The sequence below is a fragment of the Molossus molossus genome, unplaced genomic scaffold (assembly GCF_014108415.1).
Source record: "Molossus molossus isolate mMolMol1 unplaced genomic scaffold, mMolMol1.p scaffold_m16_p_15, whole genome shotgun sequence".
Taxonomy (NCBI): Eukaryota; Metazoa; Chordata; class Mammalia; order Chiroptera; family Molossidae; genus Molossus; species Molossus molossus.
The window spans coordinates 37,327,753-37,353,527 of NW_023425350.1; positions in this window are offsets into that span (position 1 = coordinate 37,327,753).

Genomic DNA, 25,775 nt, shown 5'->3' on the forward strand with positions numbered 1-25,775 from the left:
GGAACTATATTTCTGATTTAGTCATACAACCTAACAACATTCCTAGCCAGTCATCTATAGAATAAATAATGCACTCTGCACCATAAGAAGTCTGACATATTGTATTCACATTTAGAAATCTGAATTTAGTCTCTGCAATAAAGAAACTAAAAATAAACCTACTATAAAACTCTCCCTCCTTTCCTCTCTCTCTTATTCCACCTAATTGTGTCTTTCACCTCTAAAACAAATTTCAAGAGGTTAGCATTGCCCTGTAATTATTTTATCTTATACAAGTATGGTCAGTGACAATCTAAACTAATCCAGGATTTTGTTAAATAAAAAGTCAAAATAGGGTCACTTAAGTTAAATGGAGTAATTTTTATCCTTTCATCGAATCAAATATGAGGGATTTATTTCTGCTCAAATTACCTCTGCGGGTCTTTGCCTATAATGTGATGGAGGTCACTGAGTTGATTAAAGAGTTTATGGCCATAATGGGGTCTTCTGCAGATGCAATCTGAAATGATCAAAAATTTGAGAACGAAAGGGACTTAAATGGTTCAATGGAGATAAACTACCTGAAAAAATCCAGACCCTGTGTTAACTTATTATTCTTCCAAGTGGAAAGGATTCTGTGAGAATAGTGGGGCCAGATATTTTCTCTTTGAAACCATGAGAGAACGTGAGAAGGAAGTTTTAAAATAATAGTGAAAGATGAAAGTAAAAGGAAAGAATTCTATGTGTGGAAATCTAAATCACTGGAAGAATTAGGACACTCCAACCATGGAGTGTACACGGGAAGCATCCATTTGTCTGGAGCACGAGGAAAGGGCCAGAAGAGCAGCACCAATCGGTCACCCTACATGGCTTTCCACTGCTGGCTGTCCAGTCACAGGTGTAACTGTAAGCTCCCTGAGGGCAAGAATGATTGATTAATGTTCTCTGTATCTCTAGCTCAACATACAGGGCCATACATTCAGGATGATTAATACCATATATAGTTTCACTAAATGGCCTTAGAAGTTTATCTTCCTGTGATAACTGAGTTCCTCAAGAGCAAAGACTATCTCTTGTTCACCATCGTATAACTCAGAATCTATTGCATAAAGACCCATAATAAGCATTCATTAAATTCTGCAGGCATGCATGCTTAGACAATGGAATTTTCTAGATGAATGAAAAGAAACTGACAACATCCACAGTCAACTAATCCACGTGTATTTATTGAGCATTTGCAAAGTACACAGCACTGTGCTGGCTGGACTTTTTGAAGAACACTACTGCTGGAAACATGAGCAACACAGTTTCATACCAGGTATCTAGAGAAGTCACAATTTGCATTGTTAACATGACTAAATATTAAAAATATTATTTTCCTAGGGGTGGTCGTGTAAAAATATGTCAAATAATTAAAATAATGTCAGTTTCTAAAATTATGATTCTTTTAAGGTAATTTATATTTTAAGCATTTTTTAAAAAATCTCTAAGAAGTAAAGTCCTAGGATAGTAATGGTAGATTAGACAGTTCTAGAAACAATGAAAGGAAAGAAAGGGAGAGCCAAGTAATTTGATACTGTTTAGACACATGCATGTGTTGTACGTAGGCGTGCGCGCGTACACACACACACACACACACACACACACACCACAGTTAACTCTTCACTCAGACAAAGTGAGCAGTGTTCCCTGAATCACAGCACACATTTTCTCCCAATTGCCATGATTGTGGTTTCACAAACACCCTGGCAATTTTTCAGTAGCCCTGGCAGAAGACAGCCTCTGAAGAAGTCCTCTACGATTCTGGGCTGTAGCAGTCATCTCTGTAATGCAATGTGCATGTAAGAGAGGATGAAGCTTGTCACTTTCATAAAGGCTTTCTTCATACACAATTAACCTGCTCACCAAGCCAAAATGTTACAAGTCCCTACCCTGGTGTCTATGGAACCATGAAATGAGGTGTACAAAAGACCAAAAGTTCTTTCAAATTACAAAGATTAAGGAATATTTTGCATTAAATAAAAGAGTTTCTAGGATGCATTATGCATGAAACAGGCCCTTGCTGAAGGACTCCTGCCCACCTATATTCACCCATAAATGTCTGTTGAGAAGTGGAGCAGACTACAGCTGAATGACACACAAAGAATTAAGCAGTCACTGCCAGGCTGGTGTGGATCAGTGGATTGAGTGTCTTTCAATGGACTGAGAGGTTCCGGTTCAATTCCTTGTCAGGGTACATGCCCGGTTACAGGCTCGATCCCCAGTGGGGGGCGTGCAGGAGGGGGGATGTTTCTCTTTCACATTGATGTTTGTCTCTCTCTCTCTCCCTTCCTCTCGATCTCTAAAAAATCAATAAAAACATATTTTTAAAAAATAATTAAGCAGTCACTACAGCCCAATCCAAATCAATAGTTCAGAGAGAACCAGTTGCTCTGCCTACATCAAGAGAGGAAGGTAAAAACTTAAAAGAAAGTCTTGTGGAAAAAAATGGGAGATCCAGATGTTAGAGAGTGTGTAATATCGTCAATGTCTTCAGAAGTCAAAACCTGCCAAAGTTCATTACTTTCAAAGAATATGAATGACAGAGAAGAAAAATGGTTGCTTGGAATTTATTTTCCAAGTTTTCTGGTCATCTTTTAGGAACTGAGTTCAAGGGATTTCTCTAATGGCCACCACTGCACTGGTGATTCTGGTTGGATGTGAACTATTAGGAATAAACACTATCAGAAAAACCGTATGTGGGTTTAGTATGGGTCTCCACAAATATTATTTTGGTCAATTCTGCTTAACAAGCATTTTGGGGGTCATTCCATTTCCTCATTATATGATGAGAGGGTTGAACTAGATTATTACTAAGGTCACTTCCAACTTGAACATAAATTTCTAGGTCACCAGTAACCTCAGCCAGACACACACACATACACACAAATCCATGGGCAAAAAGCACTCAAACCTGGGGCGCACAGCTTGTTCCACTGGCTCAAGACCTCCTTGGAAGGTCTTCCCTGCTTCAGCTGGTACCTCTCACTCAGAAAACAAAAAAGAAAGCACCAGGTTCTATTTCTGTGTTCACAGGGAGTGTTGCTCCTTCACTAGTCTTCGCTTTAACAAGCCAATTATTAACTTCTGCATATAGAATCATCATCTCCTTAATGAGTGTTTCCCTAGCCAACCTCAAGTTTCAGTCTCTAGACCAACACTCGTATCTCCCTTTCCTCTATTTCTTTCTCCTTAGCAATTATGACCCTGTATTGTATGTATTTATGTGGTTTATTGTCCAAGAGAATGAGTTCATTGAGGGCAAGGTTTTTTTTTTAATCCTCACCCCAGGACATTTTTTGATATTTTGTTCAGATAGAGTGGGAGGGAGGAAGAGAGAGAAACATCGACATGAAAGGGACATATCGAGCGACCGCCACCCACACGACCCAACCAAGGCTGGGGACAAACTGCAACCGAGGCACGTAGGACAAGGGTTTTTGTCTTTTTTTTTTTTTTCACTGCTGTATCCCCAGTGCCTAAAATAATGCTAGGCACATAGTAGTGTTTAATAAGTATTTGTTAAGTTAATGAACAGATAAATCTGTATTTTGCTCCTAGGATAATTGTGAATTAAATTTCCAGTTAATACTGCTAAGATTTCAGCCCATCATCTTTCCAATTATACATCTTCAGTGTTCTACACGCTTCACAGATTATAAAAGAACTTCCAAAACTCTGACTTTAAATCTTGGCATCAGGACACTTCTAATTTGCAACAACACATATCCTCAAGCATACTAGAAATCAGCAAATGCAACATCCATGACTCTTTTAAAACCTACCTTAAAAAGTGAATTAAAGCTAAACCTGCAGAAATGTAAAAGGTGTTTTAAATTGTCTCACGGTAAGCATTGACTATAAATACAGAACCAAGCTAAAAAGTTTCATTATAGATACTCTTCATAGTTTGATCCTTCAAAAGCACCGCCTGCAGTTGAAGAGCCCTGAAAACAGCTTGGACAAGAGCCAATTAGAAATGTTTCAAAACCATGACCATGTTATAACAACACTGTGGTTTACTGGGAAAGATAAAAGGAGTTTAATGTAGGAAGAAATTGAGGCAGTCAAGTGGCTTCAAAGATGGTTTCAAAATCTCCCCAAGTAAGGAAGAGGCAAGGTTACCTAGGGGATGGTGGGAAGACGAAAGATGGTTATGTCTGAGGAAAGTTTGGAAGAGTTACTGGAAATTCACTAGGGAGTTAAGGAAATGAATAACAAGAGCATTAGGGCTGTGCCAAGATCTTTATAAAACTCAGAATTATTTTGCTAACACCACACGTACAACTATCAAGTGTTCTCATTTTCAATCAACTCCTCTATCTCAAAATCAAGCAGGAAAAATTAAGAAAAATAATTTAATAATACCTGTATGTCAAGACCAAGAGTCAAAGTTCTAGGAGTTAATTTATAATCTGCACAGTATGGTAGAACATTGACAACATACACCTGTTTTACTTTCATAGAAAATACAGATGAATGCAGACTCTCAAATCTTATTTCTGCACATAGAGAAGAAATCTACTAAATAATAAATGAGAATGTTGGGGGAAAAAATGACTCCCAGAGAAAGTCCCTAATGTATTATCTCTGATTTGGGGCTTTGGGAATCAGATATGTTATCTTTTTAAAGTCCATCTAGAAAAGTTTCTTTGCTTTGCAAAATTAATGTTTGGATGATAAAAAGTAAATCAACCAACTAAATTTAGTCCTTTGACAGGAAAGAAATGAAAGCAGAGACCCTCATCTTTGGCATTTGTGAAAATGAAGAGATTGCAATCTTAAATTTATAATGTAGAATCTTATAAGGATTCTACCTATTCTCATGTTTTGTGAATTGACTACATACAGCAATTATTCTCAAGAACAGCAGCAGGAAGTAAAAAGAGGAGATAGGAGGTAAGGTTCTGCACTTTGAACACCTTTTTCAGACAGGAGAAAATCTTACATAGTCTGTCCACATAAAGATACTCAATGAAGGAAGCAGACCTTGTGATGGAAAATGCAGAGAATCTTAAATGTCAGTGCAAATGACAGCAGCCAATAGGGTCCCAAGAGCATCCGTGGAGTAAACAGGACCTTCCCTACTTATATTAATTACTGTTGATCCATCCTGAAGTAGGAAGCAGATGCTGCCTTGCTCTTCCAATGGGGCAACCTTAAAGGAGAAGCCTCAGTCCTTCCAATAAAACCGATTTAACGTTCTTGATCTAGGAAAAACGCTTCTCAGCTGCCATGGACACTATGCCCGAATAAAAGCTCGTGATAAACACATGAGCTTTTATAAGCTAGGTCAGAATGGAGAGATGGGGTTCTGGACTGGTTGGGGTGTGCATAATTGTGAGTAAGTTACTGTAGAGGAGAAGCAATATTCTTTGGCATTTGGAAGTTGTCTACTCTGATTGTAGCCTTTTAAGTAAGTAAAGCCAGACAAGCTGTCATACTCACTTTAGGGACGTCTCAAAAGCCCAGTATAACCACCACTTCCTGTTTTCCTGCTTTGCCCCTTCCCACCTCCAGAGAGCCTTCCAGTTACCCGATTCCCACAATCTCCTCTGCTCTTGTCTTCCTGGTGCTCAGCTCTCCTGGCTATAGGCCTCAAATGGCCTGGATGCTGTCTCCTTTTGATGACTCAATTGCATTCATTTCTCCAGTGAATTGATGCATCGGATCCCATTCAACTATTGATTTTGTATGCCTTCTGGTTTTCAATGTCCCTTAAATTCCAGATTAAGGATAGTCACCCTGGACCAATGCAAACTGGGACTGTCCCCCAGCCTTTCATTCAGGGAAAAGGGATCAGACAGGAGCACTCATCTCCTAAGTGGTGAGGGATTTATATTTATTCATTTACATATCGTTGCATCTTCTACAGAACCCCTGGATCATGCAACCTTAAAGAGAAAAATTTTAGCACTTGGTTCACTGTAAGTCATTCCAAAACCCCTCCTGTCATAATTTTGGTGATGTCAGTATCCGCTAGATAACTATCCAATAATACCCTGGTTCCTCATTCCTTGAACTTCTCTGTCTCAGAAACCTTGTCCTTGACCTAAACCTTCGCACCTAATACCATGGCTAAACTGTGGCATTACCAATAACTGTGCTTCTCTGTTAATCTCAGTTTTCATCATTCCGCTTATCCATGTGCCTATCTAATTCCAAGCCTCCACTTTTATACTAGACCTCACTTTTCCTATGCTTAGTCACAAACTCCTCTCATGATGTTTCCCTCTATTCTCTGATGAGTCCCCCATTTCCCCCTTTTATAGATCATTCCTATGCTGCAATATCTCCTATTTTATTTATTATTGAAAGTATTACAAATGCCCACTTTTTCCCCCCAGTGACCCTCACTTCCCCATTCCCACCCACCTACTGCTTTCTTCAACCTAATGCCTGTGTCCATGGGTTGTGCATATATGTATATAAGTTCTTTGGCTTACCTCCTATTTTTTAAATTATTTTTATTAATTTGTTTTTGTTACAGATGTTTCTCCTTTTTCCCCCACTGACACCCTCCTCCCCATCCCTCCCACCCGATCCTCAGCTTTGTTGTCTATGTCCATTGGTTATAAATATTCATGTAAGTTCTGTGGTTTATCTCTTCCCCCCCCCAACACCCCCTCCTTTTCTGAGGTTTGTCAGTCTGTACCCTACCACTATGTCTCTGGGTCATAGTTCATTATATTCCACAAATAAGTGAGATCATGTGATATTTGTCTTTCTCTGCTTGGCTTGTTTCACTTAGCATAATACTCTCCAGGTCCCTCCACGTCACCTCAAAGGATAGCAGCTCTTTCTTTTTTACAGCTACATAGTATTCCATTGTGTATATGTACCACTGCTTTTTTATCCACTCATCTACTGATGGACGCTAGGGTTGTTTCCAGATCTTAGCTATTGTAAATAGTGCTGCTATGAATATAGGGGTACATATATTCTTTCCAATTGGTGTTTCTTAGGGTATATTCCTAAAAGTGGGATCACTGGGTCAAATGGCAGTTCAATATTTAACTTTTTAAAGTAACACCAGAGTGTTTTCCATAGTGGCTGCACCACTCTGCATTCCCACCAGCAGTATACTAGAGTCCCCTTTTCTCCACATCCTTGCCAACTCTTGTTGTTTGATGATTTGTTGATGGCAGCCATTCTGACAGGTGTAAAGTGATACCTCATAGTTGTTTTAATTTGCATCTCTCTGATGATTAGTGATGTTGAGCATTTTTTCATATGTTTCTTGGCCACTTGTATGTCCTGTTTGGTGAGGTGTCTATTTAGGTCCTCTACCAATTTACCTCCTATTTTAAAGGAAGCTTCTCAACCTCTCTCCCCACAAGCTTTATAAAAATAGCAACAGAACCTCTCTCTCTGTCACACCCTATTCCATCTATCCTACTTCATTTTTCTCCACAGTGCTTATTATACCATGGAGAAAGAATCTGTATATTTATTTCTTTATCATCTGTATATCCTCACTAAAAACAAATTTCACAGTGGGAGACTGTGCCTGTTTTATTCCATTCAATACATCTACTGCCTAGACCTAGGCCTAATGCATGGAAGGCACTCATGTAAAAAGAGATAAATGAGTGAGTGAGTGAATGAATGATCATTCATACAAGACTCAAGGAATCTTCATGAGTTTCTCACCAGTAACCACCACTAGGGATTAAGACTGTTCCCCCTTATGTCTTCACTTCTACAGTATCTTCAAATGTCTTGACCAAGGTCACTTATATCTTCTAGCTCCCTCTGTAGCATATCAGACTCAACAAACAAACCTGTTTTTTGGTTTCTTCTAAGTATCATCCACAATATAGTTCTCTCTTTTTCTTCATAGTTCACATTGTCAGTCTTTTCCTCTTTTGTTGTACGTTTGAAACTAAGTTCACATCATGACTGTCTGTGCTTTGATCATATTCACATAACATATTGACAGACAGTATCAGAAATCATCCCCGACCATACTACTTAACAGTGGTAAACTACTATCACCAGGAATGGGAGGCAGCGAAGGAAGTGCCGTGATTCAGAAGCTACTTGAATATTAGACTATTTCTATTTATGTCTACAAGGATAACAACTTCGAAATGGTTTACATACCCACTGACTGCAACATCTAGATGAATCTGCTCATTATTATGTCTTATATGACAGACCAGCTACATCCAGTTGGCCAGGGTTCTGTGCATGAATGCATGGAATAGGGAGCACTGATCATGTTAACAGGGACTTCGGAGAAGTCTAACTAGTACAGGATAAAAAAATGCATGTGATTTACCGAAACTGTGTGGACCTTTTTTGAAAATTTCCTGCAACTAGTCTACTATTCAGTTATAAATAATAGTTAGTTAATGAGTTCATATGGAACCTTAGGCATTGTTCGATAGTAGCCTGTCTCCATTATCAAGCACATGAAGCTGGTTTCTCACTCCACAATGATACAACAAATTATTCATGATAATGCTTACTACTTGTTATCTCATTTCTCTTGAGAAGTATAATAGAAATAATATTCTTCTTACTAAAAGTGTTTATTTAAGCACTGCCATTATGAAGTTAATTTAATTTCCATTGATAAGATTCTTTATTTGAAAGGGGAAAGTGATACATAAATATTGACAGTATGATTATTTATATACAACTCCAATCATCCACAGAAATATTTCCATGAGAGCAAACAGCAAGAAAAGTCATGCTGTAGTTTCAAAATGGCAATACTCAATCCTCATCGTTATATTGAATTTAATGCCAAACAAGAGTCACTTTGAAATCTGATTAAAAGTATAATTAGAAAGAAGCTATCTAGTACTTAATCAAAATAATCCATTTAATACTATTTTATAGCCTTTCAAATAAAAAGGCAGAAAAAGACAATCTTGTGAGGATGACTTATCAAAACCAAAACAATCTACTTAAGCTCATTTCTGGGCAAAAGCTGTTAATCCCCTAAAACAGTGCTGCTGCTAATTTGCTTAAATTAGAATTGTGTAAATTTGAGAATACTTAAGTGTCATTCTCCACGTCTCTCAGACCCTGAGAAAATTGACAAGTTTTTATTTATTTGTCACTTCAGTGAGACACAAAATATTATATAATCAATACATTTCTCTAAACTCATATTCTCAAAAAAAATCACATTATAGGCCCATGCACTTCATCAGCACGAGTCTTGTGGGGTGGACAATAAAGGAAGTGATGCCTTATTTACAGATGACAGGATAAGAAACCTTGTTAAAGTAACCAGAGCTAGAACTACATTCCCTTTAATGTAAAAATACAGAAACACAGAATAATTCTCTACTGTGCCTTTTTTTTTTTTTTTTTTGGTAGAGTTTGTAAGGAATAATATTGACCAAAACCACAATAAGAAACTTCAAGGATTCAGAACCACAGTTAAGAAAGGGTGGATGAAATCCACACCTCTCGCCATGAGTCCAAATCCGATTACATAGTCCCTTCCTTCATCATGAAGTATTGAATACTTACAATTTCAAACGTCTGCCTTCTGTTATTTTATTTGTCGTATTTAGGACCAACCACTCTGCATACCCAAACAGGAACTTCACACTCTTCTGTTCCACACACTCGGACTCCTGAAATGTCCTGCACTTTCACCCTCAGGACAAAATCTAAATTCCTAAGGTTTGATTTAATTCTTAATTGTTCTGTGACTGTAAAACTATAAAATGTAGGACAATACAGTACTTTTGAAAACCACCTGTGACCAAACTTTTGCCGATCAGGACTTAGGAGTTGCGGAAAGTATGTGTGACTTTTCAAGTAGACTGGCTCGCAGGCCCACACCCCACAGCACCTGGTCCAGCATCCTAGAGCTTCTCCAGTTCAGCGGTCACCCCCTTTCCCTGCTCTCCCTGGCCTTCGATGTCTATTGCATTTGTTTGGCAGTCACTATGCGCCACCAACGGCTTCTCACCCTGTGACCAATACCCCAACCCGGATGTAAAGTTCTCCCCATGGCATCTAGCACAAAGTGGTCTTCAATAGCATTTGGTCCAAAATACCACAATATTTGCAACAACCAATGCTGTTATTTTCTCATCTGTTGAAGTCATTAACTCAAATTAAGCAATCAGCACAATCAAACTTAATTTCTTAGTCCTAAAGTTCTAAAATTGGACATTATTTTGTATTAATCTTGTACAGAAGATCCCTGTGAAGAGCCTATCGTTTGAGCCAAAAACTTAGGAATTCTTTATCATCATATTTTAAGCTGTCCAGCATTGTTCATAAGAATACCCCCCTGCAACAGGCAACACTAAAATCATTGTCATTCACACACTTCAATGGCAGCAGCCACTAAATACTCCCTTGTCTTCAGTGGACACAAACTTCCAAGTGGCCATAGCATCTCTTGACTACAACTAAAAAATTATTTGAGAATAAATATAAATATGCACAGATATGAATGTATATAAAAATATAAAGATGGATATAAATTTTACATATATACTCATTTATATAACTAAACTGCCTTTCTTTGTTCCAGATTTGAGGTCAATAAATTATTTTGAAAAGGAATCGACAGTCCATATTTTAAGCTTTCGAGGTCTACAGTCTTTGTGGCAAGCACACAAAAACGGCCATAGCTGACGTGTAAATGAATTGGCACAGCTGTGTTGCGATAGCATTCTCTAAACAGTGAGCAGACCTGGCCCTGGTCCTAGTTTGCTGACCCTTGTTCTTGACCAGTGTTTTCTAAAATGTGGATAGTTCCATTGGGTGTTATAAGTTTTTGAATTACAAAAGGCATTTTCAAAAATGAAATAGGATAGGCTAGGAAAATAATAATATATAGCACACTGCTACCATTAGCATTATTTTCTAAAACCTTTTAGCTTTTTATATGTCTAGGTCTGTGTAATGATGCATGACACACAATGAACTTCCTCCTATAGGTCACGGTAGTCAAAAAATGTTTGAAAATCATTACTCTAGTCATACCATTCTACCCTACTTTAGTACCTATTCTTGGAGGGTATGTGATTTAAGCAAGACATTTTACATTCATAAGTTAAATATTTGCAAAAATGATCTTCATTGCACTGTTCTGTGCATGGAACCAAATCCTGTGGAGGCTCCAAGAGAGTAAACATCAGAGCTAGGGGCCCAAATTCTATGGGACAAAAATAACAATGTGGAGCCCGGTGGTTGAGTGAGGAACAAATAATGCTCTGATGTAGGGTCGAGAGGCTATGGGCTGCAGATCAGCCATTCATCACAATTTCTTAGGAAGTTCTCCAGATTTCTGGTGGGCTGATATCGGGAAATCTGAGGAGTCTGACCCTTTGATTTCTCTTCGCTGACTCAGGTGGTGGGTCAAAGATTTCTGAGGTCTCTCATGTCTGTTTTTCTACTTCTTACGTGGCTGTCATTTCCATCCCCAACTGGCCAACTCTGCAGTTCCAGAGGATCCTGTCACCACTCAAAGTAACAGATGCCACCCTTGCTGTCCCAGCTACCATGTGTGCCTAGGATAACTTCACACAGACGAAGGCTTTGGTCAGGAGGAGAACAATTAAGACCTTGTATGGCAGGTGGATAACCACACTCCTGCTCTTGCCTCTGCTGCTCCCTTCTAGTCAGAGCCACCTCAGGGGGCTTTTCGCCAGAGCACTTTCCTACTCAAAACTCTCAGAGACACTGATTTCCATTTCTACCTCTCACCATGCCTCACACCCTGAGCTTCAGGAATCCCTGTGTCCCATTGGTCGAGGAGACCCATCCCATCCTTCCTGCACCCTAAGCTATTCCCTGTGCACATGACTATTTCTCGTGACTTAACTTTCCCCATCTTCCAAACACAACTGATCTGTCTCTTTTTCTGACAACTTAGTTTTCCCACCCTTTATTTTGATATGCTAGGACAAAGTTTTCACCATACTACTATTTTCAAAACGTTCCTGGTCTTACGATCTTGCTTAAAATTCCTGTCAAGGTAAGAGCCTTCACCAACGTCATGGCTGAGGAGCCTTGGCTTTTCTCCAGGGAGGTCTGCAAGGTCATCGGCTTTGCTTTCTCCCCTACTGATAACCACCTGGCGTTGCAGCAGGCCTCTACTCTGCATCTTCACACTGGGGTGCTTTCTGTGTATCCCCTGACACTCGGAAACTCTACCAGAGGCTTATCCTGCAACTCTTAGCAAGAATGACTTCTGTTTGGCATTCAAACCGGAAACTGATTCTTTGAATGAATAGAAAGATGCTAAGCCAATTTTGAAACCTATCACATCCAGCTCCAAGTCAGGTCAATTATGTCAATGCTGAAGACAAATGTATAGAGAGTTACCACCACCGCTATCATCTTTAAACAACATTAGCTCTACAACTATTTGCTTATAATATGGCACAGACTAGCTAACCACCATGGATGCTGTCCTCTTGAAAATTACAACTCAAGACAGATACACCATAAAATGCTTTCAGGGGACATAGAGGAATGTGTAGGCCAATACATACATATAATAATTGAATAAATACATACTAGGTAGGTGCATATATTACTTTTGTAATTTGTTTGCCCTTGGTTACTACAACTTTCCAAAGGAAAACAAAACAAAGGAAAATGTATTTTTAAAATAGTTATGCATTAGGCTTTGCTTCAGAACGTAGAACCAGAAGCTGAGATCTTTCCAACGCATTGTTATCTGATATGAAATATAAAGATGAGCTAGGATAATTTGCTTTCTCCATAGAGTGTTATTTCATCAATCCTGAAAAAATCCAAAGGTCCTAGTGGTACACATAGGCAGAAGCAAACATTCTTGAGAAACGTCCTATGGGGTACCAAATCAAATGGGTTCCCCCCCATGGATAAACAGGTAATCGACCCAAATTCAAAGCTTTGCTAAAACTACCTATTAGCTACTATTGCTTATTATTCCCTGTGTTTTAAGTGTCTAGACTATGCTAAGCCCTGAAGACAGCTGGCCTTAACTTCCATTTGAGGCACAAGAGTAATTGTTATTTTTAGCTGCTTGATTCTGAGCCCATAGACAGATTCAAAGATGCTGGCAAAGACCACACTGGCATTTGTAATAAATCAGTAGTCTTTGGTAAGTGTTTTATGAATAGAAGTTTTATAGCTGTTTAGGTCAGTAATGCAAAAATACTCCTAGAACTAGGCTGATTCTGAATCATAAGATTAGAATGGCCTATATGCAAGCAGATTTGGGAGGAAGAAGAGCTACCTTCTACTTCACTACATTTACATTTTCTGAAAGTGTGTTATTAATTCTGCCTTTAAATGATGATCAGGCAGCCCTATCTGTCATTACCCAGGCTGCCCTGCCAACCATTGTCTGGATCAGACAGTCTAGATGCAGGGAGTAAATCATGACTTTTGACACATTTGCCATACAAATATATTCTTTGCAATTAATTTCCCTTAATTTCTGACCAGCATTCATAGTAAATTCTGGCATGTATTAATGATCCTCTAGTTATCCACAACTTCATTAATAATAGAAAGAAGTTAGGAAATAGGATTTCTTCCATCTCCAAAAATGAGTGCCATCTTCATTTAATGACGCACTATGGATAATAAGCTCTCCTTGTCTTTGTCTGATTTTTTTCCATTTTGTCCTCATAAACATTAGAAGAATGTTTATGTAGATCTGAAATTCTAGGTTGACTATTATTTTCCCTTAGCTCCTTAAAGTGTTCTGGGAGTTTTCCCCAGTGATGAGGAGCTTGTGAGACCAAGGAAAAGAAGGTACTAGAGTTGCCTCTAAGACATGGAGATTTTCTAGGCTCTAAACCCTGTCCTTTCCAGGACAATGTTACTTTTAACCAGTTAGACACTTGTTGGGCTATAAACACATCCATCCCTTCCTCTTCCCATACCAATGTTGGCCGCATCCCTGGGCATGCTTGACTGACAATGTTATACTGACCTGGTACAATGACAAACACTAGGGGAAATTAATTCTTAAACCTTATGGCAAACTTCAGGTTACATCAACCTGGAAGACTGAGCTATTAAGAGACCTTGATCTTACAAAAAAAGAAAATAAAAAGGAAGGAAGGAAGGAAGGAAGAAAGGAAGGAAGGAAGGAAGGAAGGAAGGAAGGAAGGAAGGAAGGAAGGAAGGAAGGAAGATAGATGGATGCTGAAAAAAAACAGAGCAAACATTTAAATGCATAATCCATAACATAAGGAGGGACCCAGAAGCACTGAACAGGCTCAGAGGTGGTCCATGGGTGAGAGTCCCTGCAAAAATCTCCAGAAAGCTGATTCTAGGAAGCCAGGTCAGTCAGCTGCCTCCTTTTCCTGAGGTTATCCCAAAGCTTTTATGCAGACCTCCACATCACAAGTTTGGGCATTTTCTCTGCCAGCTTGCCACAGTGCTGAGTTCAGGGCATGCACAGAGCAGCCACAGTTTGTCCAGCTCTCTGCCTCCAAGCTTGGGCAGCCAGGGCAGCCTCCAGGCCATTCTCTGCTGCTCTAGGCATTGGACACAGATGCTGCCACGTTCCCCTAGGACTACTGAACAATTGAAACCTAGATTTGTCTTCATCTCAGAGACACAATATGGGAAAAGATAATTTCTCTCAGGAAACATAAAAGGACTTGGATTACTTTGTCAGGATTTTTATTTCAAAACTGCCAGATTGATTCTTTATACATGCCTACATCTAAGCATAAGTTTTAGCAATCTTATTTAGAAAAAAATAAAAGAGGGGGAAAAAAAATCCATGCCTTTGAACTTGGCTATAGGAAGAAAGCAGTACTTCATTTTAACCTGGCTACTTTTGCAATTCATTGATTTTCAACTCAAAAATTCTGTGCATATTTTGGTTAGGATTCTTTCCTTTGCTAATGACAGAAACCTCAACTCAAACTGGCATAACTGAAAAGGGGAACTGCTTGGAGGGAAAACTAAGAAATTTAGGTCTTTTTTCCAGATGCTCAAAAAGTCACTGAGCCTTGGGCTTAGCCCCTGATTTTGATTCTATTTTCTTTCATGTTAACTTCATTCTCAATATCCTTATAGTAACAAAATAGCTGTGCTCATATACTCGTCCCTGAGCTGACCACTGTGGCTGTGGGAATATAACATTCTAATTGGCCAGATCTCAGCCACATACTCAGCCCCTTCCCCCAAAGAATAAGTGACAGAAGGTTTCCCAGGGGGCAAATGGGGGGATTTCATCCAGAGAATGGTGAGTAGAAGCTGCATGACCAAAACAATAGATGCCCACAGCAATCTTCAAATTAAATAATAATAACAAAAGACATATTTGGATTTCATATACAGATTTAGGGGTACCTTAAATCTTTTTTTTTATGCTGAGGATTTATTTCACTTCCATTAAAAATGAAAGAAAAATCTATATTGAAATAACACTTTCTAGGCATTCCTCATTCATTTCAGTCAACTAAATAGGACACACAAGTGAAATCTCATAGGCCTTATGAACAATTTGCAGCCGATGCCGTTTCAGTGAAGATGAAAAGAGGAAGCATTAAAAATCAAGCACACAAATGCTGCTTGAGCCCAGAATTCTGGTCTCGAGAAACAAAGGGTGAATGAGCCAGCCTTCAGTGTAATACTTCCCCTCTGGAGTTTGTTGTTTTTATTTTTTTGCATTAAAAATGTATGTGTGGTTCCTAAGAGAGCTAAAGCAATTAGAGATGAAAAATCTTTCATTCTCAATGATGCATACTCCCTCCCATCTCCAGGATCACAGAGGAAAATGCTCTGACATATCATCAGCTGTAAATTACTTTAATGACTCCTCTACCACATTTAACTCCTACCTATGAAAGTGATTTAGTTCCTTAATTTGCACAACACCTGAACACATAAACATCAATAGCATTCAGAGATATAGAAGAATGTCTGTCATTTGCTATAGTACTTAAAAGCAAATTAAATTTGTCTTCAAAAAATATTAGTCATTTTAACATTCAGCACCAAGTAATCAAATAGTTTCAATTAGATGAATAGCATTAAATTCTTTGCAGACGTTTTCATAGATAAGAATTTTATTAAATGAGAATAGATATTGCTAAAATAATAGTATTTCAGGTACACTGACTTCTAATATATCTGAAAATTAAGGCTAACATTTGCTGAGTACCTGTGTGTGCAGAGAGAACATTATATTCTTTAAAAGCATTCAAATTCACTGACAATGTGAATTGGTTAGGAAACATTAACTGATAAAAGTTTTATTTTAAATTCTAAGTGTATTTTATTTGAAATTCTAAGTCTATTCAAAATGGATGCGCCCCTCAAAGTAACAAAAAAATTGTTATTTGCCATTTGTATACACTACCTGAATCAATTCACATTTCAGGTATCATAGGTTCAAGACCTTGGAGAGTTTAGGCCAAATTTAAAAGAAAGAAAGCCACTTTATTCAAGTGTTATTTAGTACACTTTAATAACAATGATGACACATGTTTGTGAACTGAACAAATAGAGCATTTTTTCTATGAGTCATGTTACCATCAATACATAGCCACTTCTGTACCCTGATTTTCTCCACAGCCCCCAAAATAGTCAGGAAGTTGAGGAAAATGGTTTGTTTGTTTGTTTGTTTTTTTATCCTCACCCGAGGACATTTTTCCATTTTTTGTACAGATAGAGTGGGAGGGAGAGAGAGGAAGGGAGAGAGAGTGAGAAACATCGACGTGAAGGGACACATCGAGTGGCTGCCACCCGCACGACCAACCAGGGCCGGGGACAAACTGCAACCGAAGTACGTGCCCTTGGCGGGAACCGAACCCGGGTCTCTCAGGACCGCAGGCCGACGCTCCAACCGCTGAGCCAAACTGGCCAGGGCAGGAAAATGGTTTTTACTAAAGCTGTCTTATATTTGAAAAATGGTAAGATACATATATGTACACACATGTGTACACACTCATACATAAATTCCACAAGCTTATTGTTTTAGGGTGGTGTGGCAGGCTGAGACAGACATTCATCAATCAAAACAGGTAATAAAAAATAGCATTTAGTACCCAGTTACCTATGAAACGACACTCTGTATAAAATAAAGGATGCTAAATAAAAGATGCTTTAATTTTTTTAGAAGTAGGGATATTTTTAATACTATGAAATAAAGATGAAAAATTAAAGAAACCTTAGCCCAGGCCAGTTTGGCTCAGCAGTTAGAGCATCAGCCTACAGACCAGAGTTAAGGGTTTAATTCCTGGTCCAGGGCACATACCTGGGTTACAGGTTCAATCCCCAGTCCCATTCAGGGTCTTGTGGGAGGCCACCAATAGATGCGTCTCTCTCACATCTATGTTTCTCTCTCTCGAACCCCTTGCCCCTCCCTTCCACTCTATCTAAAAATTAATTTAAAAATATCCTCAGGTGAGGATTAACAAAAAAATAAACCTTAGCCTTGAACATAAATATGGAAAAGAGTACATTGGAATATATTTCTAATTAAACATCTATATTTATTATTTAAGTGATGGAATTAATAAATCCATGTTGAGACTAGCTAGCTGGAAATAGACCCAAAGTGACAATCACTTACTAGACTTAAATTATTTTTTGATATCAAGGGAAAAATCTTCCAAGGACAAAAAACAGTTCTATAAGAGAGATTAAAAAGCTAAATTGAACACAGAAAGGAAAGCAACACACACATTCTAGAAAGCCTTGTTCTCCATGCCTTACCCTGCTCCCCTAAGCACCTATGCACCTCCGTGCCATCCGTGTTCCTTTGAAGACCCAGCTCCTCTTAGCTCCAACAGTACCAGAACCTTTCTAGTCATTTTTCATAGTCCCCTTTCCTGTGGTCCCAAGTATTTTGTCCATGATGTAATTTTAATCATAGCATTAATTATAACAAGGAACATTTATGCAGAATTTATTGGCAGTCTCAGTCCTTTACATAAACATGAGAACCCTGTGTGGCAGAACTATTATTGTAAAAATACACAGCCTGAGATCAAAATGGTGTGGTAATGGGCCATGGCCACAAGGCTAACATGTGCCTGCACAGAGTTTATATCCAGGAGACCTCTCATTCCATCCTTCCCTACTAGACACAGCTTCCGCTGACCAGAGTGACCCTGGGCATATTGGATTCTGTTCAGTCTGTCTCCCGGGCTGAAAGGCAGGCTTTGAAAGAAGAATCATTTCTTATTCATATTTCACATCAGAGATTAACAAAGGCCCTAGCGCCTTGCAGAGTCTACAATGTAGACACTCAAATGTCTGCTTAATAAATAAATAAACAAACAAACAAATGCATGAATGTTTGCTAAACCAAACATTGATTAAAATTTTCTTGGCGAAAACAAGATGATGCTTATGAAGTTCTATACAAACAGTAGGTGGCCTGATAGTCTGTTCTTTTTCTAATATAGTATGTGAGACACACACACACACACACACGCACGCACGCATCAGAGCTTATTTAAAAATAAATGGAAATTTATCCAATTCACAATCAAATAAATTTTATCACTTATTCTTGGTCCTCCAAATTTAGTCTGTAAGATGCCTTTTCAAGTGCCTTTCTATTCAACTTTTTCAAAAGAAGGATTTGCCTTTAAATGGGAAGTCTGCATTTCATCATAAAGATGAAACACAATATGCTCAACTTATTGTGCCTTCTAGGAGGTTCCTTTTTATCATGAATACTTAGCCAGTAGAAAAGATAGATTTCAAAAGAAAATATATTTCAGGCATGAGAAACCCGAGTTCTACTAGACTGAAAGGAATGAAAAATGAAACCTCCATTTCCATTGTACTGAAAAAACATAATTTGCAAATGCTCCATCATCACGGAAGCTCTGTTCCAGAGTCCATGAGAGCAGAACAGGTAAAGAACTGGCATGTCTGAAAAAATTCAGTCAGCTCTGAGTTTAAGTGAAAGTTTGAACCATGAGGCATTCCACAAAGTCTTGATTATTGGGATAATATACCTTGTGACTCAAATAGCATTTTGTGTGTCTAACAGCAAATGCTTTCTAATTAATCACTTTCAGAATTGCATTTTTAAAACCCCAACACCTAGAGTACTGGTAGCATTCGTAGTACAGTTACAGTCTGTCTGTAATTACGGCTGATAATCTCTATGGCAGTGATTGTTGAGAGTGTGGGAACCCACACCTTTTTGCCAATTTGATAGAGGTTATTTTCATGACATCTCAGGGGATTTACAAATGCCCCAAAGTTCACTATGGGCCCCACCTGTTGCATAGTTCCCCACGCCACCTTTAAATACTCGTGTGTAGGAAGAAGCCAAGACTTTCTCCTGCACAGTTCTTTCCTAGGGAGGAACCACTCTGAAGGACGAGGACAATGGAAGCCCCGGCATCACACACACACACACACACGCCACTAAGTGGCAGATCTTTTAGCAGATTCAGAAAGCAGTTATCAATAGAATTAAATTCGGGAAAATGTTCATTTCTCAATCTCTTGAACCCTCTTCTGCAAGAGTCAGTCCTTGTTTAACAAACATTTGGTGAGTTCCTTCTACAGGCCTCTCCCTGCTGGGGGATCTCGAGTCCAGAGAGGACCTGTGCATACAGAGCAGATTGCTAGGGCCTGGCTGCATCTGCAGGAAAGGGTCCTTATGACTATCCAGGGTCCAGGGCATCTAGCCAGGATGAGCAACCAGACAGGCAGGAAAGGCCACATCGTCACCAGCAACAGAGTGTGTGTGTGGAGGTAGTTATGACACATAAATTCCAGTGAATTCCAGTAGAACAGCAGGTGTGAAAGCCCCTCCGTTAGAACACGTCCTGACCAAATCCGTGATGACAGAGATGACCTTGGCACATCTTCCACTGAAAACGTTGCAGTTCCAAGTTGTGTTTATGCATAAATGATGGAATCCCTGAAATTATTTAATACCCTTCTGGGTAGCATTCATGAGGAAATCTATTCTACACTGTTACAGGTATTTTGGAATAACATTTCTTTAAAAATGTTTGAAAGTCGTCCAATTTAGGGAGCAACAAAAATTAAAGGTGGCTCATTAGATGTGCATAATGAGTAAAATTAAAATGATCTAACTGGGAGTTACGTGCATGTTATTTAAGAGTACTTTCTTCTTGTAAGATAATAAATGAATGTCTAGTACACATACAGCAGAATTGTAGAATACTTCTTTCACTGGGAAGAAATGAGATGGTCCACAGAGGAAGCCTTGGGAAGAATAATCAGGTTTCCCAGTTGCTCTTTTGCCTTGGCTCATGTAGAAATTAATGTTAGGAAAATCTGAACGGAGCAGCACAGCTGGAATCTGTCAGTTTAATTGCTCTGCACAAGAAACCAGTGGTCCTGCAGGGTCTTGGGTGTGCCCATATGTGCACCAAAGCAAGTCCTTGTAAAACTCCATGCCCTTGACTGCTGTAGATAGTCAACCAGAAGAACTGTGTCTACGATAGAGTAATGTGGATTTTGCTGAATAGGAATCTATTTTTAGACCTATTCATTTGCCTCTCTAGAGTCATTATAATTTTAGCTCATATACCAGAACATTGTTTCCAAGGAAGCACTGATTAATGTCCTCCATGCACAAGCAGAACAGAAGCAAGGCACATTCCAGATGAAGATTAACTCTACTTTAAGCCATGCTCAGGACAGGAGGTAGCCCCTGCTTACACACTGCAGCTCTGTGAATAAATGGGTGCTCCTTAGACACACTCAGCAGAGGTGCTGCCAAGACAGACTTGAGCAAATCCAGGCATATTTAAATAAAAGTGATTTTTCTGGGGTCTGTTTCATTGATACAGCATGGATGAATCTCCAACATAATAGATACATTTGCCATATTATATGATAATAGTGTGTTGTCCAAGAGTAAGAGGGACCAATCTGTTTTAGCAGAAGTGTCATTTTAAGTAAAATGAATTTTATTTATATTAAACCGTCTTATGCTGTTTAAAACCTATACTTGCTAACTCAGAGAATTAATGACCCCCCCATTTAAGAAAGGTCACAGGATCTCTCTGTCCTTGGCTATCCTTGATGTATGAAAGCCACTCTTTGCATACATAGGAAATTTATTTGAATTCAACTAATTGACTGGCTACTCTTGTATTTTTTTTTAAAGGAGGGGTTCTGGAATGAAGGTGGGAATTAAGTTCTAGTAATGAGTGCTTCTAACCATCTAGAGACCTTTTAGTACTTTCTCACTTTATTAAGTTAGGGTAATAGCATTTGAGTTTCTGTGATAATGGAAGTAAAACGATGTTTATCATGCTTTACAAAAGCTTCTTTTGTAAAGAAGCTGCATTATGAATTAAAACATTAGTAAAATATTAAAGACTTTTCACTGAAATAGAACATTAAAATGGACACCAGGCTCCAGTTATCTCACGGAAATTTCCTACCCGGCTCTTATATGTCAAAAAAAGAAGTGAAACCAATTCCGATCCATGATTCTTTGTGGCATCTCATGGCAAAATTTTAGGCAGAATATCTGGCTCCTGAAAAATATTCTCTGTCCATTATCCTAAATATGAAAGCAGGAAAATAGAGCACATAAAGAGAAAAAGCGTGCTTCAGACCATAAGTGGAATCTATCTTAATCAATATTTTATTCCCAATAGAGGAGACACCTCTCTGAGTCTCCAAAGCAAGAGGGGGAAAAGAAGGAGCTTCCTAGATAATAATTAATAATGATCATTACTACCAGATTTGTTGGAGGAAATTCTTTTCACACTAAGCATTGAGAGCAATCTCATCTCTTCAATCAACACGCCAAGATGCTGTCACACGGGTTTCAACATTAGTTGAGATCTAATTTCCTTTGCTACGCCAGGTGATGTGTACTTATTAAGGTAGAAAGAGGAAAGAAACTGAAGTAGAAAGAAAAGTCAGATATCTTTCAGTGTTCAAGAAAACCTAGTGATTTATTTTCTGATATTTGGGGGAAAATATTTATGTTTATTCTATTGCATCTGTGTTAGTAATCTACTGCCATATAACAAATTACTCCAAAATTCAGTAGACTAAAACAACAAGCATATATTATCTCCGACAGTTTCGGACAGCCATGATCTTGGAAGAGCTTAGCAGGGTGGTTCTGGCTCAGCTTTTTTTATGAGATTTCAGTCAAACTGTCAGCTAGAATGACAGTCATCTGAAGACTCAACTGAGGCAAGAGAACCTGCTCCCAACCTCACCTATGTGGTTGTTGGCAGGTCTTACTTTCTCGCTGGCTGTTGGCCAGAGTCTTCGGATCCTTTCTCTATGAGCCTCTGGATAGGACTACTCACAACATGGCTGCCTACTTTCTCCTGAGCAAGAGAGAAATCCAACAGAAAGAGTCAACACCCAACATAGGAGTTATCATCTTTTATCATCTAATCTCAGAAGCGAATCATCATCATACTTGCCCACTGCCATTGCTCATATCAACCAACCCTGGTACACTGTGGGAGGTGTCTATACAAGGGTGTGACTACCAGCAAGTGGGAACATTGGCCACCATCTCAGAGGCCACCAAACCACATGATGTTACAAGAGGTCAGCAAGAAATCAGTACTGGTGAGCCACAACAATGGCTAGAGGCTCAGTTGGTAGGATCTAGGCAAAAGGTAAACTAATTAATCATAAATACACCATCTTTCACCCAGGTTTATCTATTTTAAGGCAAAGCTGTGTCCTCTCTATTTGTGAAATCTACATAAGGCATTATCTAAGCCAGTTAGTCTTTTCCAATTCCCAATTCAAATTCACCAAGCAAGCAGTGCAGTGTGAGAGAAAGACACAATTTCTTTAAAAGTGCTTGCCTTTCAAAAATGCATTCCCTCTCTAGATAGCACTCTTCCTTTCTCTGTACGGCACAGAACTGTTTTCCTGGAGAAAAAAGGCAACGAGTGGAAAATAATGGCTTCTTAGGATAATTAGAAGTGATGTTAGGGAAAAGATAATTCAACGTTTTTCCCAGAAGAAAAGAGACAGCGCTAAGCAGGCTTGCACCTTGCTTCTCTCTGGCCAAGAAGGTATCTACCTCAGCCCAAGAACCACTCTTCAGTTCAACATTTGGAACTTGAAGTATAGTAAGGTAACCTGATATTCTGATAAGCGAGGACTCCCTCTTCTTAAAGATTTACATATGAGATAAATATAAAACATTCTATGAGAATATGAAGAAAGGGAAGAGTTATAATAATATTGCAGTGAAGGAGTATGTTACTTTTTTTTTTTTTTTAATCTTCCCCCAAGGATATTTTTCCACTTATCTTTAGATAAGAGAGAGTGGGGGGTAGGGGTGGAGAGACACATCAATTGGTTGCCTCCTGCATGACCCCAACCAGGGTCAGGACTGAACCACAACTGAGGTACATGCCCTTGACCGGAATCGAATCTGAGACTCTTTGGTCCACAGGCCAACGCTCTAACCACTGAACAAACCCGCCAAGGAAATATGTTACTATTTAAATATTTGTCTATACCAGTAGTACTGAAGGTGTGGGGGTGGGAGGTAGGGATAATCCCACCTTCCTCCTTCCCTCCCTGAAAATTCTGATAAGCCTTCCTATGGAATTTATCTCTACCTCCTGAATTGAAAATCACTATGAAATTGAACCATTATTACTAATGGGAGTGTCTTACCCCTCAAGGGGTTTTAAGAAGAGAATCTTCATCAATTAATTGACTCAGTGATAACTTTTTTCATGAGATATACCTCTACATAAGGGAATTTGCTTATCTCTTATGCCCCATTTAGAAAATAGATTTATTGTGATTTATAAAGATGTATAAAATAAAACCAAAATAACATGAACCTGTGAAAAAAACAATATGAGAAAATTAACCTATGGGGCATAAAATTGAGCAAGAAACATAGTTGCTACAGATAGGCAACAAATTTGGCTCTAAACTTTCCAGTGTCCTGCCAACTGGAAAAGGAAAGCCTGGTCTCAATTTTTATAAAAGAAACACTAACAATATTCTTGGGAGAGGCACAGCTATTCTTGAACTAAGATCAGGTCCAGTGTTCCACAGGAAAGTCACATGAAAAGGACACGACTCTATGGCATTTACATAATAAGCAGAAGACAATGTAGCATTAAACTGTTTCTTTTACTGACTTGATCAGAGCCCTGTAAAAATAAGTCCACAGGCCCACATGTACCAGAGACTGCATCAACCTTGCTTCCTCTTCCAGCACACACAGAAACTCCAAATTTCCCATCCATGTCATATGATTGGGTTCTAGACGATACAAAGCAACGCACCCTCAGTATCCTGGGCACAACATCACCTCTCCTTCTTATTCCACAGTGACCTTGAAGGCTCATGTTGAAGATGACAGTACCACACAATAGAAGGAGCCTACATTCTTAGTTCACAGGAGTATCTTCAAAGAGAGCCATTCAACCTGAATGAGACCATGACATAGATTTGATCGATTATATAAAATAGATACACTCTAAATCTTTCATACAGTCCTCCCTCAATATTGTTTTGCTCAACTGGGTGTTCATAAATCTTAGAGATTGATGCTAATGATAATAATGATGAAGTAATAACATTAACACTTGGATATAATTTGCTATGTGCCAGGAATTATTTATTCTAAATTCTTTCAATGTATTAACACATTTAATCCTTACAATACCATATTAATTTACTTAATCCTCACCATTATCTCTAATTTTCAGATGAGGAAACTTTGGAAGAGAGAAGCCAAGTAACTTATCCAAGGGCACCCAGTAAGGGGTGGCACCAGATCTAAACTCAGGGAGTCTAACTCCAGGATTCATGCTATTAACCTCAACACTATACTTTATTTCATATGATGATGATAAGATTGGTACTGTGCTCCCTGAAAAGCTGCTAAACACTTCTAGTTGCCCAGTATTCACAGACCCCAAAACACAAGCCAGCCGAAATAGGGCTGGCATCCTCTTGGAATAGCTGAGGAACCCAACAAGTCACTCATCTCAATAGATGTTCACCCCATCCCCCAAAAAAATTATCCTAGATGGAGCCATGAGTAGCTTTTTGAAGGAATTCCCAATATAATCCAACTGTGTGATACTTTACCGGGTTAGTATAACAACCAATACCATTTACTTTACGACTTAGCATAGACAGTAGAATATTGCATATGTGCAAGTTAGCTTAAGTTTTAACTTTAGCGGCATTCAGTTGCCCTATTTTAACTTTACAATGAAACACACACACACAAAAGTTATTGTCTTAGTGAAAATAAAAAATAAAATTGATACTTATTGGTCACACTAATTTCATTGTATACATTCTTATGTGATCCAGTCATTAACCATATATGGCACCCGAGAAGAAAATCATTACAACACACGAGGGCACCCGAGTTAGCTCTCCTGCTATAATTAATCCTTTGGAAAACAAATTTAACCTTCCTCTTAATTCAAATTTCACTTGTGAGTATCATGCAGTTTTTTGCTAAAATGCAAAATAATGAGTTTTCTAGTTTCATGCAAAATTCTCTTCAATACCTCAAATATACAGAAGTCATAGAACTGTACATCCAGAAGGCAACTTTTTATTTCACCTAATCTGAATTATTTTTCCACAAAGGGAAAGACTGAGGCCCAGACAGGCTAAATGAATTGTGCCAGGTCTTAAGCTGTAAGTGGCAGAGTTGGACTCAAAAGCCAATGTCCCAGATTTCTACTCCCAGCCTTTCCACACCATCGCCATTGTTCTCGAGGGTACATGTAATACTGAGCCTGCAATATTGGCCAAGAGGCAGGGGTACAGCACGGCCATAACTTTGTAAGTATTTATCACAATAAAATAAACTAAAGCAG